The following is a 13009-nucleotide window of genomic DNA, read 5'->3' on the forward strand; positions in this document are numbered from 1 at the left end:
GCAGTGTGTGTGTGTGTGTGTGTGTGTGTCTGTGTGTGTAGTTAAAATATAGACATGAACTGGATATTTTCATGGTTAAACCACTGAGTGAAGAAAAGGACAAACCCAAAGTCTCTCTACCTCCCTCCCTTTTGTGCTCAGCAACAATTCATAAGTCAATATTCAACTTCCAAGTCATTTTTAAATTTATTAAGCTAGAACTTCGTAGGAGTGCTTACAACACTGACTCCATCTTTGGCCTTCCATCTTGTTCAAGCCTGTGCAATGACCTCCCTTGGGTCTACATTTTCCAGACCCTGAGGAGGGTAAGGCATGCCCTGATTAGAATGTAGGAAGAATGTTCAGATCTTACCTAAAGTGGCACACGGAAGGCTCCACTTTAGATAACTAATAGAGATCCTAGTAGAGATCCTCTAGGACACAGATGGCGCTACTTTACATAACTACCCTGTCACCCCACCACCTAACCCCCTTGCTGTGTAAAGGCTGGGGACTGATGTCCAGACTTGGCAGAGAATAGCTGTGTGGCACAGCTAAGTAGCATCTGATTGTTTGTCTGCTCCCCACCCCCCAAATCTTCATATTGCATATTTCAAATATTTTTGTTCTGATTTGTTGCCTAAGAAATCTGTTTTGATTAAGTGTGTGTCATATAATAGCCCATGCTGTGATCACCCTTTAATGTCTATTATATAAAGATAAGATGGGTCTCATAAAATGATTCAGATTATGTTCCCTTTGCTTCTATGAACTTCTTTAAAATTGCAGAATTCACTGGTGAACTACATAATTCTCAAAGTTTCACTGGGGGGGGAGACTTTTTTATTTTTTTTAAAGATTTATTTATGTATTTCTAGAGGGAGACAGAACACACACATACACATGCAGGGTTGAGGGGCAGAGGGAGAAGGAAAGAGAGAATCTCAAGCAGAATCCCCACTGAGCACAGAGCCTCACATGAGGCTTGATCTCACCAGCCTGAGATCATGACTTGAGCTGAAATCAAGAGTTGAACGCTTAACTGACTGAGCCACCCAGGTGCCCATGGGGGAGATTTTAAAATAATATTTCAATTACTTAACACTTATAGAACTAATTAAATTTCCCATTGCTTTAGGTGTTTCTTTCAAAGTATTATATTTTCTAATATGAGTCAATTTAATTTGTAAATTTATTTTCATAAAAGCATTTATAATCTATATATTTTGGAGTACAGTTGATCCTTAAACAACAGGAGTTTGAACTATACTGGTCCCTTATACACAATTTTTTTTAAATACAGTAGAGTACTGTAAATGTGTTTTCTCTTATGACTTTCTAATAACACTTTCTTTTCTCTAGTTTATTGTACAAATGCAGTCTCCAATACATATAACATATAAAATGTGTTAATTGACTATGTTAGTAGTAAGGGTCCTGGCCAGCAATGGGCTATTAGTAGTTAAATTTGGGAGGAGTCAAAAGTTAATACATTATTTTCAACTGTTTTGGGGGTGATTGCCCCTAAACCCCTGCATTTTACAAGAGTAAATTGTATTTCTTCATTTATTGATATAATATTTACATCCAGTAAGATCACAAAATTCAATATGTATAGCTATGTGTTTTACTCAGGCATACATGCATATAACCACCTTAGAGACCAACACACTGAGCATTGTCATCATTCCCAGAAGGGTCTCTTGTGCCCTTTGTCAGTAACCACTATTCTGACCTTTAAATTTATAGATTAGTTTTGTCTTTTCTTGCACTTCTTGAAAGTAAAAACATACCCTAATGTGTGTCTAGAATCTTCTGCTCAAAATAAAATTTTTAAAAAATCATTCATGTTGTGTGTACCACTGATATACTTTGATTACCATGCTGGGTCCCATTTTATGACTATACCACAATTTATTTATTGGTTTTTCACTAGATGAATATTTGGGTTGTATATAGAATTTGACCTTTATGAATAAAATTGCCATGTATACTTTTATGTATCTTTTGTGCAAATATGCATTCTGTTCTCTTGACTATAAATCTAAAACTACAGTCACTCTATATTAGCATTAGATATTGTTGGATAGTTCTCTGAAGTGAATGCAGGAATTATACTCTGGGCAATTATCTATCAGATTACTAGCTGCTCTATAATCTCCCTAACTTGTGTATTTAGTTGTTGTTGTTCTTGATCAGTCCTTAGGGTGGGGGCTGATGTGGTAGAATCTCCTTGTGGGGTTAATTAGAACTTATTTTATGCTAATGATGTTAAGCACATTTTAATATTTGGATATACTATAGTGTGAAGTTATTGATCTGAATCTGTTCTTTATTTCTTCTATCTGTAAGGCCTTTAGGAGATTTATATGAGCAAATATTTAATCAGAGTATCTGGTTTGACTTTTTATTTTATGAATGATATACTTTATTGAACAGAAGTTCTACATTGTAATGAAGTCCAGTTAATCAATCTCTTATAGGAAATTTTTTCCTATTTATCAAATAAATGTTTATCTCAAACTCAGTAAGATATTTATGATTTCTATTCTAGAAATGTTTTCTCTCACAAGTTAATTTTTGAGCTAGTGATGTAAGTATGAAGGTTAGTATTTTCTATACAGATATTTATTCATCACAATGTACTGAAAAGAAATTCATTTCCCTAGTGATCTATAGCAGCATTTTATCATGTCGAGTATTTAATATGTGTGTCTCTTTCCATACTCTGTTTATTGGTGTTGCCTTTTGTGCATCATTCTGTCAATAACACCCTGTTTAATTACCATAGTTTTGTATTGGGTTTTAATTTTTGATAGTGTAGGTCCTCCCTGATTTTTCTTTTACAATATTATTTCTGGTTTATGTAAGCCTCTTCTATATTCATGAAAGAAGAAAAGAAAAGAAAGAAAAGGAAAAAAGAAGAGAAAAAAGAAAAATCAAGAAGAAAAGGAAAAGGAAGGAAGGAAGGGAGAGAAAGAGAGAAAAAGAAAAAGAAAGAAAGAAAAGATAAAAAGTGAGATAATCTTCTGAGATGTTGAATGATGTTGCTTTACACCTCAAAATATTGAGTCTTCTAATACAAAAAAACATGGAATGAACCTCTGTTTATTTCGGAGTTATATAATATTTCTCAGTAATATTTTGTTTTCAGTATAGTTTTTCCAACATTAAGTAGATTTATTTCTAGGTTTATATTTATATCATTACAAATGGAAATTTTAAACATTATCTTTGCCATTTGATTATTTGGTTGGATGGAAATACACATATTCTTTTTATATAAATTAATAATTTTTCTACATAAATAAAATTGGAAATATTAATGAAAATATTACTTTTTCTTTCACCCAATATAGCAACTTGTCAATAATTTTTAAATTTTTCTCCTGTTTTTTTTTTTCCATGCTACCCATTTCCCAAAATTCTTTGAGAGTCTTCATTCATTTTCCCTCTATTATTCACAATTTGAAATCCCCCTGGCTTAGATCTCTTCCCAAAACTATAATACCCACACTCTTCAATATGTCAGAAAAATAAAAGAGGCTTTTATTTAACAGGACCCATTTAGCTTAAAAGGAAGTTGTAGCTGTAAATGGCATGCTTTCTAATACAATTAATGAAACAATATTGTGTCATACTTTACTGAAGTGATATTCTACCGAAATCTGTACTCCTCAGAAAATATCTATTATTATTATAATATTTTAAATTCCTTAAATATTTTTAAAAATACTGACAAAGAAGTATTACCAAAAAAATTTGAGAAATGTTTTTGTATAAGCAATCCCTTTTTTTTCCCCATATACTTAACACACAATATTCCATTAGTTTCAGGTGAACAATATAGTGATTCAAATAGGTTATATATTATGTTATGTTTCACCACAAATGTAGCTCCCATTTGTCACCATACAGTGCTACTACAGTATCATTGACTATATTCCCTATGCTTTATCTTTTATTCCCATGACTTATTCACTATGTAACTAGAAGCCTCTATCTCCTAAGGAACAGAAATTAGTGACAGAGAAGTTAAGTGGGAAAAAAAATCAAGGAGGTTGTAGAGAAAAGTTTCCCATTGGGAAAGGGTTGGATAAAATGATTAGAAGCCAAGGGGTTATGGACATTGGGGGCGTGTGTGCTGTGGTGAGTGCTGTGAAGTGTGTAAATCTGACAATTCACAGACCTGTACCCCTGAGGCTAAAAATACATTATATGTTGATATAAAAATTGAAAGCAAAAACTAAAAAAGATTAGAAGCCAAACAATTCTAAGATTTAAACGTTCATATGTCAGTCTTTTGTTTGTATGCTTGCTTTTTCTTGTCCCTCATTAGATAAGTTTATCACAGAAGGCAAATAGTCTTCGGTTTGCCACTGTACTATATTTTCTTAAATTTCATATTAGTGTTATATGAATCCAAGGAGTTTATTATATCTTGAGTGAGAAATCTTTTCTTAAAACAATCTATTCATCTGTTAGGGATTATCTATGCTTTTATAGAACCAGTGTACTAGTTCGTCAGATTAAATGCATGTTAAATAACATTACTAATTGTCACAAAAATTTGTTTTCCTCTAGGAATGAGCTAATGTGCTTCATGTTTTAGGTAATAACTTTTGTATGTAGATTATATTGTGGAGAATTCTCTTAGGTTGAAGTGTCACATGGTTGTCTCTACATGTTTTAATTACATTGCACAAATACTTTATTTTTTTTAAATATTTTATTTATTATTTGACAGAGATCACAAGTAGGCAGAGAGGCAGGCAGAGAGAGAGGGGGAAGCAGGCTCCCTGCTGAGCAGAGAGCCCGATGTGGAGCTCGATTCCAGGATCCTGAGATCATGACCTGAGCCGAAGGCAGAGGCTTTAACCCACTGAGCCACTCAGGTGCCCCCAAATACTTTATTTTTAAATCATAACTGATATCACAATTCCTTTTTCTATTATCATCTTTGTGAGTAAGATCTGATTGTGTATGATTTTTCTAGTTCACTTGACATTCATATTGGCACAAATCAAGGCATCCTGAAAATGCTGTCTTCTGGTATACTTAATGTCTTTCAGATTTGAACACTGCCTATTTTCTAGAAATCCAGTATTTTCTTATTATGCTTGATAATAACAAAACTCAATACTTAAACATACTGAATATAAGGTTTTAGAGGGTAAAAACCACTTGTGCTATGTACCACCCTGCATGCATGTACACATGCAAACACACAATGTACTTGGAAACCACCCCCCACGGAGATGTTCTTCCTTTCTTTTATTTTTTTTTTTAAGATTTTATTTATTTATTTGAGAGAGAGAGAGAGAGAGAGACCAAGAGAGCCAGCAAGAGAAGAAAGCATGAGCAGGAGAGAGGGAGAAGCAAACTCCCCACCGGGCAGGGACCACCACATGGAGCTGGATCCCAAGACCCTGGGATAATGACCTAAGCCAATGGCAGATGCTTAACCTAACCGACTAAGACACCCAAACACCCCTGTTTTTCCTTTTTTATGAAAAGAGAATCACTTCCTGTTTCAAATTCAATATCTTCCCTTATGATTACTAAAATTTTGGGCTAATCATTCCAAGTTGAATGACCCTTCACTAATGCTCACAAGTTTATTTTTTCAGAAAGATTGTTTTTTTAAATATGTGGACACAAGGGATTCAGACAAATATTACAGATTTTAAAATACTATTTCAGATTAGACATAGATGTCCTTGATTCTTTCCTCCTTTCATTTATACTTCATTTTGTGTTCATAAAGTATATGGATATCTATACCTGCCCACCCATAATAGATTCAAGCAACAAATAAAGTTTTTCATAACTTCTATATGCGTATGTGTTTGTACATATATATGGTTGTGTTTAAGGGGCAAATTTTAGAGGAAGAGAAGTCACCCTATGTGTACACATACTCTAAAATTCTGGCTTTATTCCATTTGATTCTATTTTTTCTCCTCCTCTTCCTACCATTCTCCAAGAAGAATAACACTATTTCTAATAACTATATAGGAATTATTTACTAAATAGTACCTTAAAGTAACATAACTGATTATAATTTTGTCCCATTTCTGCCTGAAATCAACTCTTCTAGTTTTCAAGTGATTAATCCTCATTAGATAGTAAGATTTATTCTAGGATTCATGACGATGATCATATTATAAAATTTTTAAAAAGGTACTTTGTAACTTCAATGTTAATTCCATTTTGTTAGAAGGAGAAAAATAATCCAGATTTGAAGTGAAAGCCAATTGTCTACATTTGTTATATATGATTGCATGTTTGGTTTGAGGGTATTCATGAAGTATTTTATCATGATGATAAATAGTACAGATGATTTTGTTTAATTTCATTTTAATCCATTATAGACATTTAATCAAGGACATAAAAGTAAGGTGAAATTTGTCTCATTAAAATCACTTCAGAATTGTGCTTTCTTGGGAGGACTGATTCTTGGCAAATTTGTAATTATCACTTACTCAGACCTTATCATTATAGTCACAGTGATATGTGATGCAAACTTATCTGGATCATACAGGTTAATGTATAGAATAAAACTTTCTTTTCAGTATCAGTAATTTCAAGCACCCTATGAACATTTTTAGTTTCTGCATTACCATCTACATTCTTCTAAGGAGTAAAAAAACAAGATCATTTATTATCTCTTGGGGAAAGTAGCTTATAAAACTGACTTGATTGAAACAAAAGACAAAGCCCCAAATAAAATGTCCTCTCAGTCTCTCAGTATTACACCTTTTTTTTTTTTTTTACCATAAATGACTCTTTCTGACATACAATACTTCTTTCCTTTACTTATCTTCTATTAGTTTTCTGGTTGAGGTTTAATTTAAAATAAGGGAATAGTAGATTCTAGTGTTAGATGGTAGAGAATTAGGGATGTAATACTCCACTTGTCTTTTCCCTGATGTGTGACAGAAATGCTCATGAAAATATAAAGTATACAGATATACTGATTTTTTTAATATTAAATCTAAATCAGTGTTGATAGTTTTCTTAAGATATTACCAAAACAGTGATGTAACCCCTAAAACAAAATGACACAAATATAGAAGAATGTCTACTTTTCTTTGAAGAATTCCATCAGTTAAACACTTCTGTTTATGCCATTCTGTGCATTATTTTTTCCCTTAGGTGCAGATTCTGCATGTGGCTTAATTAATCTTATTAATTATTCTGTTCATATGTGCACTTATTAATCTTTCTGCCTTTATCTATTAAATAACATATTGAGACCAAGTTCAGCATATGGAATGATTTTTTTTTTAAATATCTGTTGCAGCAATACCTGTGTCCCATAGCTAAATAACCAGATAAGAGTGGCCTTATCCCCATGAACACTAGAATTTTCCATTACTCTTCAGATTAAATTCATGGTACATTATTTCCTTGGTCTCCAAGTTAATGAAAGTCTTTGGAAACCTTTACAGCAGAAAGAAAAGTCAAGAATATTCCATGCATGAGAAGAATTCCAATTGCCATTGCTGATTCTGAGTTGGAGGGACCCATGTACAAAGACTGGAAGGAAGCTTCTTGTAGCTAAGCGAGGTCTCTGGCTGACAGCCAGCAAGAAAATGGGGACATCAGTCCTGTAACTGCAAAGAACTGAACTTGGCTAACACACCTAAAATATTTGCTTTTCCTCAGACCCTTCAGTATAGATGCAGCCCTGCAGTATTTTGATTCTAGCCTGGTGAGCTCCATATCAGATTTGAAAGCTACAATAAGAAGTGGGTATTGTTTAAGCTTCCAAGTTCATACACTTTGTACAGCAGTGATAGAAAACCAATGTAGGCAAGTTCAAAAGAAGCTCTAAGGAGAGTTTAACAGTATTTCTAATTGTCTTTCTACCTTTAAAAAAATGCACAAAATAAGTTCACTATTAAGCTCCTATTCCCTTCCAAAATTCCCTTTTGGAGGAGTAATTGAAGTTTAACTGGTTTTATTTCTCACATTTTTTTGTCAACATAACAAATTCATTTGGATTTTTGTTTTCTCTTCTGTGCTGTTCTCTATTGTTTAATCATTTTTCAGTTTGTACTGTTAAGATTTTTAAATTTTTTTCTTTCATACTCTAATGGTGGGCCCTTGAAATTGGCTGTTACAATGTAAGTATTAGAAATAAGCTTTAAATTAAAACATTTTATCTTTTTTGTATATATCTGATAATATTAGCAACATAACTAGAATAAAATTTGTATATTATCAAATATGGATAACGAGTATTTATTTAATTTTTATATGGCTGGATTTTCATTCAGTATCTCACAGATGGAATAGCACCAGTATGTGCTCTTACATTTATATTAATTTGGTGCCCATGACAGGGAAATTGAAATGAAAGTACAGAATATAAAACTCAAGCTGTTGCTCATTGCCTTATATTATTGTTATAGGAATGATTTTTCCTTTAGTGTATTTTGATACTTGAACAAGAAAAAGTGTAAAAGTGGATGGTTTATTGTTTTAAGGGAGTGTTTCACAGTGATGTGGTTTGAACATTAAGTTTTGTAGATGGTGACTTTATCTCCTATCACTTACAAAGACCTGTTATTTTTTAGCAAATATTTGAGATCTGAAATACTCTATAAGAAAGTACCAGGCTGACAGAAGACTCATCTATTCGTGTATTCTCTTAAAATATAATATAATAAATGCACACAAAGCCTCTTGGTTATTTGTTGTCTTAGAAACAATCTCCATCACTTCAAAGAGAGTGGCAAATTTGTTATATAATGAGACATACTCCATTTCTCACTTCCTTCTATCAGCCAACCATAATTCTTTTCTCCATTAATACTTTATAAACACTTTCCTATTATTAATGAAACAAAAAAGACATACTAACTAGGAGAGGGGAAAGAAACTCAGATTCGCAATAATTGAATTTGTGCCACTACTGGCCTTTTAGAAAGTCATTTACCAGGTGAGAAAGTCATTTCTATTATGTGCTGTTACAATGCCTATGAGATTCATTTACATAGAATCCCATGACACTATTATTACCTCTTCATCTTGATAATAGAAATGGTTCATTGTTATAGATAGTAGCGCAGAGATGAGTATTTACAGCTTCAGCATTTACTGAGTTGGTCTTCATATATACTATTAAACCATTCCCTGGAATTATGTGCTATATTTAAGTGAGTACATTTTTGTGTATTTGCTAATAAAGTTTTATCTGCTCTTATTTTAAGTTCCAGTTCTAGCAATTTCAGAATAATGGATGTAGCTGAGATTGCACTTTACACAGCAGTAAGCCAGCTGCTGCCACTTAAAGAAATATTTAATAATATAGAATATTATCATTTGGCATAATAAGAAAACATAGTTTACCATTCTACACAATAAGATTAAAACTTGGTCCATATATTTAAAATATACTCTGCTTAAAAATGAATAAAATTATCTTACATTTACCCTCATAAATGTGAAATTTCTACTTATTGTGGACAAGTAGATATTTTCATGGATGCTTAAATATTTCTATGTTTAGCCAATTATTTATTTAAAAAGCTGGAATTCTCAAACCTTAGTGCATATACACAAGCTCTTTAAATGATATTTATATTTTATGTCGAACTTCATGCTCTTCCAGAAAATGTGGCTAATATGTGCTTATGCTTTTTGGTGCATAAATAAAAGATATCTGGGGGTGGGGGTGAGGGGTGGGGTGAAGCACTCATTGCATCAGTATGGTTTTTGCCAAGGACTCCCTGACTTGGGTTTAGTTAGGCTCCTCTGAGCCCTCTTCACTACTAGATCTTGACATTGGGCTTTTGTTTCCTAGACAAATCCAATTCTAGCAGGAATCCTATTTGTCAGTTTAACAAAAATTCCACCCACTCTTAGAATCTAATCATCCAGTATGCTTTCAAGAAGAATCCTGTTAAGTTGGTTTAGGAAGAACCCTACCCATCCTTGGATGTCTCCTCTTAGTAATTTCCCATCCATTGAGTCCCTCACCCTCTCACACTACTCGTTGGCCATAAATTCCCATTTGTTCTTGCATCTGGAGTAAAGCCTGGGATGTCTCCTCTACTGCAACAGTCTTAAATAAAGTCTTCCATTTTAACAAGTGTCAGAATATTTTTTCCTTTAAGACTAGTAAACAAAACAAAATAAAAACAAACAAACAAAACCAGTGAGATGTAAATATATAGAGAGAAAGAGACTTAAATATATAGAGAGAAAGAGACTTAATTTAAGGAACTGGCTGATAAGATTCTGGGGGTTAACAAGTCAAAAATCTGAAGGGCAGGCTAGAAAGATGGAAATTCAGGAAAAGGCTGAAGTTGAGGTGTTGAATCCAAAATCTATATGGCAGATTGACAAAATGCAAATTTACGTAGGATTTCTACATTATAGTTCTGAGGTAGAATTCCTTTTTGTCCAGAAACCTCAATTTTTGCTTAGGAGGCCTTCAACTGATTAGATAAGGCCTACTTACATTACTGAACATAATCTCCTTTACTTAACTATGTTAGTCAGATCTACAAAATACCTTCATAGCAACATCTACATTACTGTTTGACCAAACAACTGGATACTATACTAGCCAAGTTGACACATGAAATTTACAATTACAAGCTGTTGTGTTCCAAACATAATGTCACTATGTCAAAAAAGAGCGTATGAATAATTAAAAAGTATATCCCAATTCTATTTAAATATGGAATTAACATCATTTACCTTGTCCCTATCAATATTCCATTATTCATGGATATATGACTAATTCTTAACTGAAAATGATCTTCAAATCCAGGGTATGACCTAGTATTTCAAAAAATTTCATGAGTAAACATTATATAAGACAGGAAGGTAGAGGATTCATTCTCTTTCCAAAAATGTTGGTAGACATACTGCTCTCATCTTATTCCCAAGTAAGCTGTGTTTTTATAGACAAAACACTCTACTGAAGCATTCTTAGGTTTTAATACTTGGAGTGTCTCAAATCTTTTAAGCAGTCCATTGGCACAATTTCTGGCAGTATTTATATCACTCACAAATGCCTTAGGGAAAATCATGGATTGCAGGGGCTTTCTTGTCTGTGTTAAAGTTTCTGATTAATGCTTTATCATTCTAAAGAAAGATGGAAAATGATTATATAATCTGTGTCCAATGACTAGCAATTATTTTATCTATTTAAATATTTATTCCTGCAAAAGATTTATTTAGAGTCTGACAATTTCTACCTAAAAATTCAAGATATAGTAGAAATATATGACAAATAATTATTAAACTCTTCCTTCTTAGAAAGAATGCAAAATTTCAGATCAAAGAAATGATTATACTAGGAGTATAAAGGTCATAAAACTCCACTCAATCAAAGTCAGAGCAAAGGCAGACACAAAGTGGCAGCTAGAGAATATGAGGGGTAAAACATGCAGAGAACCAGGGTGGGGGGAGTGCAGCAGGAAAGAACTATGAAAGCTTTTCAGGAAGAGCAGACAGTTCCCATAGTAACAAAACATAATGTTCTCTTAATGTAAAAGATCCTATTTTGAATGTGTTATTGGTGATTCATGTGAAAAAAAAAATGTAGTTTAAAGAAGCTGGCAGAAGAATTTACATACCGCAAGTCCAGGAAGCTATGAGTTGTTAAGAATACACTTGTAATTTCTGCTGTTAGATTTGTGTTCATATAAGATATTGATATTTAGCAGAGCAACTGATTCAGTCCATGAGGGCTTATCAGTATGAGAGTAAGAATGACAATTAAATTAGCAGTCACTTCCCTTACCAAACCTTGTACATCACAAATGTGTCCATTCACAAAAAAGAATCCCTTTTTTCTCATTTGCACATGGGCTTGTAGTAGCTCTGTGTGTGCGCACACACTTTTAAGCACGTGTATTTATTGAAAGAGAGAGACAGAGATATAAATGAAACTTCTATTTAAAAACATATATGCCAATATGGGAAAAGAAAGTTGTTGCAGATTTGAAAATTATTCAAAAATATTTACTTTGGCTATCCTCCACCTATGGGCAGAAGATGTATCTTAAAACTTGACCCTAAGAATAGTCATGCTGTTAGCATTTGTCAGTAGACTATGGTAGGTGTAAAGTGACAAAGGCTTAAAAATATGTGTACTATTAATTCCTCTTAACCTTTACCATCATTCTAAGAAAAACATGTACTGTCTAGCCTGTTGGTACAAAAAGTATAAGAAAAATATGGATCAGATACATTTCAATGCAGCCCATCTTGGATCAACTAACCTCCAGCTGAATTTGGGAGTGTTTTGTTATGTATCAATAGTCAACCATTACTAAAATTGACAACTAGAAATGGAGAGCTGTGATAATAAAATCCTAAAATAGGTAGAACTGGCTTTGGAAGTGAGAACAAGTGAAGACAGGAAAAGCATAATAAAACTATTACTGGAGGCCTGAAAAACAGAAATCTGTCTGTTTCACCAACAGTAACTAAAAATGTACTTAAAGAATTGAGGTAGATTTTTGCCAGGCAGCATGTTGAAAGCACGAACTACCTTTGGCCACATATTTCTAGGTTCTATAAGATGGAAGTACACTCAAAAAAACAACAATAACAACAAAAACAGGCCAATTTACAAGCAGAATTTAGAAAGAAACCTGTTCAGTCTGTTTTCTGTTTTCTCATTTAAAGACTTGAAAATCAGCACTGTATTCTAACAGAAAGGACAATAATGAGCACACTGAAAAATCAATAACCTTCCTTGTATCCATAACATGAGAGAGAACACAGGACAACTCACTGCCCAAAAGACTGGAGAGATAGACAAGAAAATATAAGGAGTCTTTGCTTACTGGAGCAGGGATTCACATGTGGAAACCAGAAACAGCCATAGGAATCAATGCCAGGTAGGGCTATCCCTTTAATCTGTATAGTGTTATTTGAGAGTAGACTTGGATGGGGTATAAATTCATATGTATGGATCCCAAAAATCAAAAAAATTCTGAAAAAGAACAAAATTGGAAAATTCATACTTACTGATTTTAAAAAATATTTAAAATATACA

General features: G+C 33.0%; 1 long non-coding RNA gene across 23 annotated transcripts in view; it reads left to right on the forward strand.

The window, feature by feature from the left end:
• LOC309866446 overlaps positions 1-13009 on the forward strand; it is a 297614-nt gene that overhangs the window by 63119 nt on the left and 221486 nt on the right. Inside the window, exon 1 of one of the 23 annotated variants that reach the window (XR_014312686.1) lies at positions 12550-12851. The exons of the other annotated variants lie outside the window; for them this stretch is intronic. This is a non-coding gene — a long non-coding RNA (uncharacterized lncRNA). Of the gene's footprint in view, positions 1-12549; positions 12852-13009 lie in introns of those variants that run through there. 23 annotated transcript variants of the gene reach the window in all.

The sequence above is a fragment of the Mustela nivalis genome (genome assembly GCF_964662115.1).
Source record: "Mustela nivalis genome assembly, chromosome: 6".
NCBI lineage: Eukaryota > Metazoa > Chordata > Mammalia > Carnivora > Mustelidae > Mustela > Mustela nivalis.